The sequence below is a fragment of the Myotis yumanensis genome, unplaced genomic scaffold, assembly GCF_028538775.1.
Source record: "Myotis yumanensis isolate MYYU_CA2020_CCGP unplaced genomic scaffold, mMyoYum1.0.hap1 SCAF_13, whole genome shotgun sequence".
In the NCBI taxonomy this organism is placed as follows: Eukaryota; Metazoa; Chordata; class Mammalia; order Chiroptera; family Vespertilionidae; genus Myotis; species Myotis yumanensis.
Window position 1 is genome coordinate 53,364,916 of NW_027223764.1, and position 13,486 is coordinate 53,378,401.

Consider the following 13,486-nt stretch of genomic DNA (forward strand, 5'->3'; position numbering starts at 1 on the left):
GTTTCTCTTTTATTAGTGTAGATTATTTCATTATCTATTTTTAACTTGCATTCAGTACTATGTTTTTGAGGTTCACCCATGTTAATCTCAAAATTATTTTTATTACTGACTAGTATGCCCCTGTATGAATACAGTCATACACTGTAATGACCTCTTGGTGAGTAATGGGTCGTTGTATATGACTGTGGTCCCATAGGATTATAATGGATCACACCATTGCATTTTAAACCAACTGTTCCCAAATGTTTTCTGAAACCCCACTATATGCTTAGTTAGCACCATTCTAGACATGGAGTGCAACCGTGAACAAGAATAGTGGAGTTTATATTGTAGTTCTGGAGAGACAAGTTGTAGCACAATGCAGTAGTCACGTGTTTGTGATGATACTGGTGGAAGCAAACCTGTGCTGCCAGTCATACAATACAGTACAGTACATATACGTGATAATAAATGAGTATGTTACTGGTTTATGCATTCACTATACTTGTTACCATGATTTTAGAGTGCACTCCCACTTAGAGGAAGTCTGCTGTGAAACAATGTGCAGCATAACTCTCACGTCTCATGTTTACTGCTTCTCTTGATTGCACCATTTTCTCTTGTGCTTGAGGGAATCTCATGGTGTAGTGTAGCCTGAGTGTACAGGGTGTGTGAAGTCTCCAGCAGTGGGCAGTCATGACCCGGCCTTGGCACTCACCCTCACTCACTGACTCACCCACAGCAGCCTCCAGGCCTGCCAGCTCCGTTCATGGTGAGTGCCCTACACTTTATCTTTCATACTGTATCTTTACTGTGCCTTTTCTATATTTAGATATGTTTGGATACACAAATACTTACCATTATGTATAATTGCCTCCAGTATTCAGTACAGTAACATGCTGTACAGGCTGTAGTAATAGGCTATACCATATAGCCTAGGTGTGCAGTAGGCTGTACCATCTAGGTTTGCTAAGTGCATTCTATGATCGCAAAAGGATGATATTGCCTAATGATACATTTCTCAGAATGTGTCCCGTCATTAAGTGGCATGTACTGTATACCACACTATTTATTAATTCTACTGTTATTTGAGTTGTCTATAGTTTTTGTTGCTTACTTTTGCTATCACAAGCAGTGTTTTTTGTTTGTTTGTTTTTAAATATATTTCTTTATTGATTTCAGAGAGGAAGGGAGAGGGAGAGAGAAATAGAAACATCAATGATGAGAGAGAATCATTGATCAGCTGCCTCCTGCACGCCCCCTTCTGGGGATCAAGCCTGCAACCCAGGCATGTACCCTTGGCCGAAATCAAACCTGGGACCCTTCAGTCCGCAGGCCGACGCTCTATCCACTGAGCCAAACTGGCTAGGGCAGCAGTGTTTTTATAAATACTATTTTATGGGTCTCTTACAGTGTGCGAGAACTTCTCCAGGAGGGATGATGCTGGGTCATTCATTCAGCTTACTCTCCCAAGTACACTGACCACAGCCCGCACTGTGCGAGAGTTCACTTCGCACTCTTGCCAGTGCTTAATTTTGTCAGGCTTATTAATTCTTCTAATCTAGCGGGTTTAGGCATGAATTATAATTTGCATTTCCAGTCTTTTTGTCCATTTTTAACAGTTCATAGGAATTTTTCACATATCCCGGATACCAATTCTTGTTGGTTACATGTTTGCAAAGATCTTCTCCCAGGATGTGTCTTTTCCCATTCTTGATGGTACTTTTTGATGAATAAAAATTAATTTTACTGTGACTAATCTTCTTCCTTTATGTATTCTACTTTTTATTATTGATGTATGCCCTCAAAGGGAAGGATGTCTTAAAGCTATGTTCCTTTCTTCTGCTGCTGCTTCCCCCGTCCTCCCCCCTCCTTGCCGCCACTACTGCAACCTCCTCCTTTTCCTCCTCCTCTTTTTTTTTTTACCAAGGAAGTTGGACTTTATGATGCACTTTAGGGGGGTTACATTGTTCTCCACTCCTCAGCTTTCCCAGGGCAATCCTCCAGGCCTCTTGCCTCATTCCTCACTCAGACTTCCCCTGGAGGAGAATGGGAAAGAGGCAAAACCCATCTGATTCTGTCATCTGCTGAATCTAAACCCAGAAGAAATATGAACCAAAATGTATTTTATTTCATTTAATTCAATTTATTAGACCGGCATTGATTAATAAGATTATATAGGTTTCAAGTGTATACTTCTATGATACATGACCTGTATATTGCATTGTGTGCCCACCACCCAAAGTCAAATCATCTTCTGTCACCAAATATTTGGCCCCCTTTACGAGCTCCCCACCCCTCTTTCCTCTGGTAACCACCATACTGTTTTCTGTGTCTATGAGTTTTAGTTTTATATCCCATATATGAGTGAAATCATATGGTTCATAGCTTTTTCTGACTGACTTACTCACTTAGCATAATATCCTCAAGATCCATCCATGATGTTATAAATGGCAATATTTCCGTCTTTCTTACAGCTGAGTAGTATCCATTGTATGTATGTACCACATCCAATCATCTATCCAAAGACACTTTGATTGTTGCCATGTCTTGGCCACTGTGAATAGTGCTGCAATGGACATAGGGATGCATACATCTTGGTGAATAAAACTATCTTCTGAATACCTCAAACATGGCTTTGCTTTTCCCAGTTAGAGCTTTAACCTAAGTAGAAGAGATTTGTGAATTTGTGTGAGGTAATGATTATATTTTACTTCTTTCCAGCATCACCTTACTGTAAGGTCCATATTTTACCCACTGACCTGCAAAACCACTCTCATCCATACTTTCATGGGTCTGATTTGGGGTCTCATCTGTTCAATTAGGTCATCACCATGCCATTTCATCACAGTCTAACTTCTGTAACCTAATACAAGTCATCATCTCTGAGAGCTTGCCCTGTTCTTAAAGATTGTCTATTCGAAGCCTTGGTACTTTCATATAAGTTTTAGAATAAGCTTATTAATTTTCACAAAAACTTTTATGAATTTGATTGAAGTCTCATTGAATCTATAAGGTCACTGGAGAAAATTCACATTTTTATGCTATAGAGTCTTCTAATCCTTGAATGTGAACCATCTGTTTAGGTCTTTATTGTCTTCAATTAAGTTTTATACTTTTAATATAGTGGACTTAAAGAAGTATTATTTTTAAATTTTTCCTAGATGTTTTGCATTTTTGATGCCACTGTAACTATCTTTTATTTTTATTGCTTATTGCTGGTGTCTAGAGAAAAATTTGATTTTTTAGTTTCAGCAACTTTGCCAAAAACACTTAATTCTAAAATGTATTTGTAGTTTCTTTTGCATTTTTTGCCTTATATAATCATATATGAGTAGTGAACCTTTTGTTTCTATCTTCAATTTTTATATCTTTTTTTTGTCTTACTATGCTAAATAGGATTTGTTACGCACTGCTGACTGGAAGTGATAATAGTGAACTTCCTGGAAGCCCATGTTTCCAAAGCCCTGGAGAATGTGCTGTGTTTCATCACTAAGTGTGATATTCCCGGGAGGTGTTTTTGTAAATACCCTTTTATAAAGTTAACAGAGTTACCTTCTATCACTGCTTGGCGAGTTTTTATCATGCTGGAGAGCATTTGTCAAATACTTTTACTTTATTAAGATGATCATGATTTCTTTTCTATCTTTAATATGTTAAATTGGTGAAATGAGTTAATCAGTTTTCTGAAGTACCCTTGCATTTGTGGGGTCATGTTGTGTTATCTTTATTACACACTAGAGCAGTGATGGCGAACCTTCTGAGCTCGGCGTGTCAGCATTTTGAAAAACCCTAACTTAACTCTGGTGCCGTGTCACATATAGAAATTTTTTTTGATATTTGCAACCATAGTAAAACAAAGACTTATATTTTTGATATTTATTTTATATGTTGAAATGCCATTTAACAAAGAAAAATCAACCAAAAAAATGAGTTCACATGTCACCTCTGACACGTGTGTCATAGGTTCACCACCACTGCACTAGAGGCCTGGTGCACGAATTCGTGCACAGGTCTGGCTGGTGATCAGGGCCGATCGGGGGTCCGGCTGGCCACAGGGAGGGGCCACAGGAGGTTGGCTGTGGGAGTGCACTGACCACCAGGGGGAAGCTCCTGCATTGACTGTCTGCCCCCTGGTGGTCAGTATACGTCATAGCAACCAGCCGACCAGTCATTCGGTCGCTTAGGCTTTAATATATATACTAGAGGCCCGGTGCACAAAAATTAGTGCACTCGGGAGGAGGAGGTCCCCGGGGGGGGGGGGGGGTCCCCCAGCCCGGCCTGTGCCCTCTCGCAGTCTGGGACCCCTCGGGAGATAACAACCTGCTGGCTTAGGCCTGCTCCTGGGTGGCAGAGGGCACACCCAATCCCTAGGTGCAGCCCCTGGTCAGGCTCAGAGCAGGGCGGATCGGGAGGTTGCGATGCCACCCTCAGTCACGCTCAGGGTAGTGCCGATTGGGGGGTTGGGGCACCGCCCCCTGTCACACTCAAGGCAGGGTCGATGGGGAGGTAGCGGCGCCACCCCCTGTCACGCACAGAGCAGGGCCAATCAGGGGGTTGGGGCGCTGCCCCCTGTCACTCACAGAGCAGGGCCGATCAGGGGGTTGGGGCGCTGCCCCCTGTCACTTATAGAGCAGGGCCCATCAGGGGGGTTGGGGCTCCGTACCCTGTCACACACACAGCAGGGTCGATCAGGGGGTTGGGGAGCTCCCCCCTGTCATGCACAGAGTAGGGCCGTTAGGGGAGTTGGGGCACCGCCCCCTGTCACACACAGAGCAGGGCGGATCAGGGGGTTGGGGCGCTGCACCCTGTCACACTCAGGGCAGGGACAATGGGGAGGTTATGGCTCTACCCCATTACACAGAGAGCAAGGCCCATGGAGTGGGGGTTGGGGCGCCGCCCTCTATCACCCACAGAGCAGAGCTGATCAGGGGGTTGGGGCGCCGCCACTGTCACACTCAGGGCAGGGCCGATGGGGAGGTTATGGCTCTACCCCATTACACAGAGAGCAAGGCCCATGGAGGGGGGTTGGGGCGCCGCCCTCTATCACCCACAGAGCAGAGCCGATCAGGGGGTTTGGGCGCTGCCCACTGTCACGCTGATCCCGGTGCCTGGAGGCCTCACTGCTCCGCTGATCCCGGTGCCAGGAGGCATATTACCCTTTTACTATATAGAATAGAGGCCTGGTGCACGGGTGGGGGCCGGCTGGTTTGCCCTGAAGGGTGTCCTGGATCAGGGTGGGTGTCCCCACTGGGGTGCCTGGCCAGTCTGGCTGAGGAGCTGAAGGCTGTTTTCAGGCTGGCGGGTGACTGAAGCTCCCAACTGCTCCTTTTTTTCTTTCTTTTTTTTTCTATTCTGGGCCAGCTTTAGCTCTGAGGCCTCGCTGCTGAAAGCAGGTTTCTGGCCTTTACCTTCTGTATTTGATACAATGTTGCGGTCCGGCGGCTGAAGCCCGGCTGACTGAAAGCTGGTTTCTGGGGTTTTGTTTAGCTTCTATATTTGCAACATAGTTGCTTAGAGTTGCAGCTGAGAGGCGGGCAGCACAGGCAGGGAACGTTGGAGTCTGCCGTCACTGGAGCAAGCAAGCCTCCCTGTTCGCTTCAGTGCATGGCTGCCGGCCGCCATCTTGGCTGACAGTTAATTTGCATAAGGATATGCTGATTAGCCAATGGAAAGGGTAGCGGTCGTACGCTAATTACCATGTTTCTCTTTTATTAGTGTAGATATAGATTGCCAGATCCAATTTGCATACACACAGACACTTGCACGCGCGCACACACGTGCATATCTATGTATTTTTTTTAAATATATTTTTATTGATTTTTTACAGAGAGGAAGGGAGAGGGATAGAGAGTGAGAAACATCAATCAGCTGCCTCCTGCACACCCCCTACTGGGGATGTGCCCGCAACCAAGGTACATGCCCTTAACCGGAATCGAACCTGGGATCCTTCAGTCCGCAGGCCGATGCTCTATCCACTGAGCCAAACTGGTCAGGGCCATATCTGTGTATTTATGTGTACGTGAGTATGTGTATTTCAGGTGTTTTTCATGTATGTTCATAGGTAAGAATGCCTCAGACCTTCCTTTGTCATCCTTGTTGACCTTTTCTATTAAAATATGCTAGCTTATGAAATAAGTTACAAGTGTTCCTTCTTATTCTGTACCTAGAAAAATTTCGTAAGACTGGAACTACTTCCTTCTTGAATATTTTCCAGAACTCCCTGAATGCCACCTGGGCATGGACTTTTCTATGTGGAAAGATTTTTTTTATCGTTGGTTCAATTTATTTAATGATTGTAGAACTATTCAGATTTTCAATTTCTCCTAGTCAGTTTTCATTGAGTTCTTTTGAGTAAGGTGACATTTTCTAGAAATTTATACTATAAATTTGAAAATTTAGATGAAATATCTGAAGTTGTTGCAGTGTCCTCTTTTTATCTGTGTAGTATGTATGAGAGCTGTAGTGATAGCCTCTCTTTCATTCCTGATACTGTTTATTTGTGCCTCTTTTCTTGTTAGCCTTGCCACAGGTTGGCAGATTTTTCCAATCCTTTCAAATAACTGGCCCCTACAAGCCACATGTAAGAGATCCAGCTTCACATCCTCCCAAAACAGTATTTTCAATGTTTTTAATTTAGACTTTTTAATTTCTGTTGGGTATACAAAGGTGAGCAAGTGTCAGTTTATTTATATTGTTCATTATTATCCTATCTAATAAAAGAGAAACATGTAATTAGCCGTACGGCCGCTACCCTTCCCATTGGCTAATCAGGGAGATATGCAAATTAACTGCCAGCCAAGATGGCGGCCGGCAGCCAGGCAGCTTAAAGCTAACAGGAGGCTTGCTTGCTTCAGTGACGGAGGACTCCAACGTTCCCCACCTGCCGCTGCCAGCCTCTGAGCTTGCAGTTTGAAACATTGTAACAAATATAGAAGCTAAACAAAACCCCAGTAACCTGTTTTCAGTCAGCCGGGATCTCAGAGCTGGAGTCACAACAAAGTTTCAAATACAGAAGGTAAACAAAGGCCAGAAACCTGCTTTCAGCAGCCGAGCCTCAGAGAGAAAGCCGGCTCTCAGCTCCAGTGACAGCCATAGAAGGTAAAGAAATGCCAGAATAAAAAAAAAAGAAAAAAGGGAGAGGTTTGGAGCTTCAGTCGCCCGCCAGCCTGAAAACAGCCCTCAGCCCCTCAGCCAGACTGGCCAGGCACCCCAGTGGGGACCCCACCCTGAAGCAACAAGATGGCGGCTAATTTGTATACTGGAGGCAGGTGGCAGCAGGCAAGGCTGTCCGAGGTCCCGGGAACAGGATCTGTGACCCTGCCAGGCGGGGGGCAGTGCTTGAGGCTGTCCGCGGTCTGGGACCTGGATCCATGTCCTCACAAGTGGGGCGGCAGTGCTTGAGGCTGTCCGCAGTCCGGGATCTGGATCTGTGACCCTGCCAGGCGGGGGGCACCTCAGGAGGCTGCAGTCCGGGACTCGGATCTGTGACCCTGCCGGGTGGGGGGCAGTGCTTGAGGCTGTCCGTGGTCCCGGGACCTGGATCCGTGACCTGGTGGGCAGGGGGGCAGCATGGGAGGCTGTCTGCAGTCCGGGACCCGAATCTGTGAGCCTGCTGGGTGGGGGTCAGTGCTTGAGGCTGTCCACGGGACCAAGACACGGATCTGTGACCCTGCCGGGCGGGGGGCAGCGCTTGAGGCTGTGCACAGTCCTGGGACTCGGATCCGTGATCCTTCACGGCGGGGAGGCAGCCATCAGCGCCCAGGAGTGACTGTGCAAGATCCGCCTCCTGGCCCAGAAGGTGCAGGATCGCAGGGACAGCCACCGTGGCGGGCCAGACTGACGTCCTCCTGGCCGCACCACGGGGGTTTTCGGATCTGCAAAGCCAGAGGCCTCCGGTGTGCACATACCCACCTGGCGTGCGAACATCCCCCAGCACACTGTCACCCTCCCACGCCTGCAACAGTTGCAAACCAAGGCGTACACAAGTTCCCCCCGCCTCTTCACCGCACTTCCATCAACCCGGCATGCCTAACACCCCCACAGGATGTGCACACATCCCTTCTGATGAGCTCACATCCTTTGGAGAGTGTCTGGGTGTTCTGGGTGCTGAAGGTGGGCGCCTGTGAGATGACAGTGAGAGGGCGGAGTGGTGATGCCCTGTTCCCACAGAGGCCAGTGCAGCTACGAGATCACCTCTGAGGGGTTAATGCAGGTGCTGAGGCAGGAGCAGGTGCAGACAGACACACCTGGTGGGCGCGGGCGGCCCTCTCTGAGGTGCCTTCGGTCAGAGTTCAAGATCAAGAACCCAGAGGCAGAGAGGAATTCCGTCCTCTCAGTGAAACAGTGGGATAGTCGGGGCGACTGTAGAGGAGGAATGTGCACTTTGGGTGCCAGCACCCATGAGTGAAGGCTGACCTGACTGAGCCTTGCTTGCTTGGGGCCTAGCGCACTCCTGCCGGGCAACGGGTGACAGGATGTGCTTTTCCGAATTAATGAGAGAAAACGTTGATTCTCCTGCTGCCCACGAAGGTGGAAAGTGAAGTGGGGAGACATGTGGGGAGTGAGCAAGGTTCCCTGTCTGGGGGTTCCAAATCTGCTGTTGGTTTCTTTCATCACTGACTAGAGATATACAGGTGTCCCCCCAAAATGTATACACACTTTGAATACTTACTAATTCCAATGGTTTTAAGCATAAGAAAGGAACAACAATGGAGCTGTTATCTGTTAAAAGTGTGGGCACAAACAGGTAGTTGGACATTCCCTGAGGGGTCTCAGATTGGAGAGGGTAAAGGCCAGACTGAGGGGCCCCTTCTCCCCCCCACCCCCCCACCCCAGTGCACGAATTTTGTGCACTGGGCTACTAGTTGTTAAATAATAATGCAAGAAAATAAACTGTTTCATGCACTCACACTGTAAAACTACTTCTGTCAATCCGTGTATACAGTTATCGTTTTGGTTTTACTATTTCTGTTGTAAAGTGAGCTATGATACTCCTTTGTAGGTAATCAAACTTCTTTTTCCTTTTTATCTCTGTTCTGTGCCACTGTGACATATCTGTGTGCAGATTTTTTTTTTTTTTCTGATCCTGCTTGAGATTCTCTGGGCTCCTTAAATTGTTGCCTTTTATCAATTCTAAAAGATTCTCAGCTGTTATGTTTCCATTGTCTCTGCCTCCTTCTCCCTCTCCTGTAACCCTGATGACATATGTTGAACTTGTTGTATCCTCTGTCTCTTAACCAGTTTCACTTTTCCCAGTCTTTGTCTCTGTGTTACATTCTGTAATTTCTTAAGAATTGTGACCAAATGCATCTGGGAAAGGACTTCTATTTGTCCTGGCCGGCGTGGCTCAGTGGTGAAGCATCGACCTAGAACCAGGAGGTCACGGTTAGATTCCCGGTCAGGGCACGTGCCTGTGTTGCGGGCCCAATCCCCAGTGGGATGTGCAGGAGGCAGCCGATCAATGATTATCTCACCATTGATGTTTCTCTCACTCCCTCTCTCTTACTCTCTGAAATCAATAAAAATATAATTAAAAAAAAAACTTGTTTGGTTCTTCTAGAAATGAAAATTACTTTTTAAATCCAATCAGTGGGTTTAACAGATTAGACACAGTTCAGGAGAGACACTGTTTCAAACTAGAATACAGGCCAGAATGTTCGCTTCCACTGCATCACTTGGGGCAGAGCCATTTCAGGGCCACATTAACCAAATTCTCGACTTTTTTTTTTACTAGTTTTTTGACTAGAGTGATTTGTGTTGCAAAACATAATAAAATTCACTGACTTGTGGTTACAAACTATCGGGGGTAAAATTGTCCTCATCTTCATTCGTACTGAGGTTCAAAACAGGCCATTTTTTTAACCTTGGTAGGGTTGGGGTGGAGTATTTTAGTTCACCTTCACTGTTATGCAGAGGGTGCCAGCTTTATGCCCGGGGGCCTCCCATTTGACCCTTCTGAAGCAGGCTCTTCTCTATCCTCAGGGTAAAAGCTGTTTTCAGAGTGTCCCTAACCCTCTGGGTTCCTGCCTCCACTTGGACTTTTTAAATTTCACAAAACATCTGTTGATTTCCACAGGCCAGCACTCGGTCTTCCACACTTCCAGACACGGACAGGTGTGCCGGAAGCCGGTCCATCCTTGCTGCTTGACACAGTTGCTGCAGGGAAGAAACATCTGCACCCCTGTTTCAAGGGTCCTGGCGTATATGGCATACTGTTCTTGATATGTTTGCTCACCTTCTTGGTGCTATGTGTTTTAACCAAGGTCACCTCTCCGAGAAAGGTTGTTTCCCCAGGTAGGGATTTTCCCCTGAAGTTAGGGAGGGAATAAAACCCCTTAACTAAGTGCCAGGCGGGTAGTTAATCACTTTAACTAGGAACAATCACGCTTAAGCTACATAATCTTTACTCCCAGGAATGGAGATAAGAAACGCCCTAACCTTTGGAATAGAAATTGATAGGATTAAAATCAACTAGTATAAATACAGATGTAACAAGACGACAGAACCTAGAAAACAGAACCTAGTGAGAGAACCTGGCTGAAGAACCTAGAGACAGAACCTAGAGACAGAACCTGGATAGAACATGGCAAAAGATCCTGGACAGAACCTGACTACAGAACTTGGCTGGAGAACCTAGACAGAACATGGCAGGAGAACCTGGAGAAGCTGGATGGAGAACCTAGCGAGAGAACATGGCTACAGAACCTGGCTGGAGACCCTGGCTAGAACTTGACCAGAACTTCGCTGGAGATCCTGGCTAGAGATCCTGGCTAGGCTGCTGATCAACTGAACGCTGTCTCCGTGTCATTCCTTCTTTGCCGACTCCGTCCACACCTTTGGGGACCCCTGGACCTGCTGGGGTTGGACCCCAACACAGGTGCATGACTCTCTTACATCCTTGACAACGTCATTTCCTCCCCACGTTACTGCTGATCTGTACCCGAGGGTCTTGGTTGCGGGGATCTTTGTGGGGTGTTTGGCAGCTCTTCACCTTCCTCTCAGTATCATGACTTCCCTTTTGGGAGTTAAGATAGAAATGGTGCCCTAGCTGGTTTGGCTCAGTGAATAGAGTGTCGGCCTGTGAACTGAAAGGTCCCAGGTTCGATTCCAGTCAAGGGCACATGCCCGGGTTGTGGGCTCGATCCCCAGTGGGGGACTTGCAGGAGGCAGCTGATCCATGATTCTCTCTCATCATGGATGTTTCTATCTCTTTCTCTCCTTCTTCCTCTCAAATCAATAAAAATATATTTTTTAAAAAAAGATAGAAATGGTGTTGGCATAATCTGAGGTTACCACCCTGTGAGTGGGTAGTAGGTTTTTCATTCAGGAGGTAGTTTAACTCCCCAATTTGTGCCAATGTTTACATGCTGGTTAAATTTAACGCGCAGTGACTCTTCGGTGGCGCTGGAGTGTTTGTGTGGCCGGGGCTCCGCCGTCCTGTGGGCACTTAGTCCTGTGCTCCACCTTTCCCAGAAGCGCCTGCTCTCTGCTTTCAGGGCCAGCAGAGGTGCCACTGCGCATACCCAGCTACCACCACTGCTGCTCAGGACCCAGGTGCATGCTTCCTGCCACATAACATTACAGCAGCCCATCAGATGGAGAGCGTTGTAATTCCACTTTCATCACGAGAACATGGAGACATAAAAATGTAAAAAGCTTGTCCAAGGGCACTCTGCTGGGAACTGGGAACTGTAACTCAAATTGTCTTACATTTACAGGTGTACAGGTTAATAATGCGGATTCTTTTCAATTGATGGAGTTAGACATATGTTGATATATATGCGATTTGATATGTATGCTATTTTGTTGTATTGACAGCAAGCTTCAAAACTTCCTATGTCAAATTTTCTGAAAGTGTTAACATCATAGATATTTTTACGCTTAAAAATGTCAAAATTCATGTCAAAAAAAAGAACATTTGTGGGAAGTCTTAATTCATTACTTTATTTTGAAGAAAAGTGCTGCTGAATACTTCGGGAAGCTTATGGTGAACATGCTCCATCTCGAGATACTTGTGAACGCTGGTTTAAATGCTTTAAAAGTGATGATTTTTATGTGAAAGACAACATCCAGGTCAACTGAAAAAATTCGAAGACCAACAATTACAAGCATTATTGGATGAAGATGCGTGTCAAACTCAAAAACAACTTGCAAAAAGATTAAACATTGCTCAGCAAACAATTTCCGATCATTTACAAGCAATGGGAAAGATTTTAAAGGAAGGAAAATGGGTGCCACATGAACTGAACGAAAGACAAATGGAAAACCGAAAAGTCATCAGTGAAATGTTGCTTCAACAGCATGAAAGAAAGTCTTTTTTGCATCGAATTGTGACTGGCGATGAAAAGTGGATTTATTTTGAGAATCCCAAATGCACAAAGTCATGGGTTGATCCAGGTCAACCATCAACATCGACTGCAAGACCAAATTGCTTTGGAAAGAAGACAATGTTCTGCGTTTGGTGGGATCAGGAAGGTGTGGTGTACTATGAGCTTCTAAAACCAGGTGAAACTGTTAATACTGATCGCTACCGACAACAAATAATCAATTTGAACCATGCTTTGATCATGAAACGGCCAGAATGTGCCAGAAGACATGGCAAAGTAATTTTGCTTCATGATGATGCACCATCACACACTTCAAAACCAGTTAAAGACACGTTAAAAGATCTTGCCTGGGAGGTATTAACCCACACACAGTATTCACCAGACCTTGCTCCTTCAGATTACCACTTGTACCGATCAATGGCACACGCACTTTCTGAGCAGCACTTCAAAACATAACGAAGAAGTGGGAAATTGGGTCTCTGAATGGTTTGCCTCAAAACAAGTTCTATTGGGACGTTATCCACAAATTACCTGAAAGATGGGGGAAATGTGTAGCTAGCAATGGACATTACTTTGAATAAAGCACTTCTGATGTTTCTCTTGAAATTATCCTGTTTTCGTTGATTACAGAATCCGCATTATTAACCGGTACACCTGGTAGCCTGTCTCGCCTCCCTAAGGAATCAGACATACATTTTACTCACAAGGGTAGTAGGTGTATATTTCACAAATAATCTTAGTTTTGTCACAGAAGTCTCCTTGGCCTTAGTGGAGATCCTTAGCTTACCTTCCAGTCACATCTGGTCTGTAACACAGAGTTGTGCCTGAAACGTGTGTGAAGTGAGGGGTGACATTCAGTCATCATATGACGTTGTTAGCAACTGCACGCGAGGTTGGCCTCTAGCCACACACGGGGCTCCCACACAGCGAGAGCCGAGGCGTGTGCAGGAGGCGGGCGCCAGCAGGGTAATGTGGAGGGGGACAGGGCCTGGGGGAGCAGAGCGTGCCCCACCAGGAAGATGTGAGGAGGCTCCAAGCACGTGAATGTGTGAGAACAGGACGGCCCTGTCAGGACGGTGCAGGCGTGCGGCCGGTTTGAGGGTGCTGTGTCTGAGACGGTTCCTGGGAGGGGTTGTGAGGGTGAGCAGGAGCCAATTCCTGCAGAACCACTCCCCGCC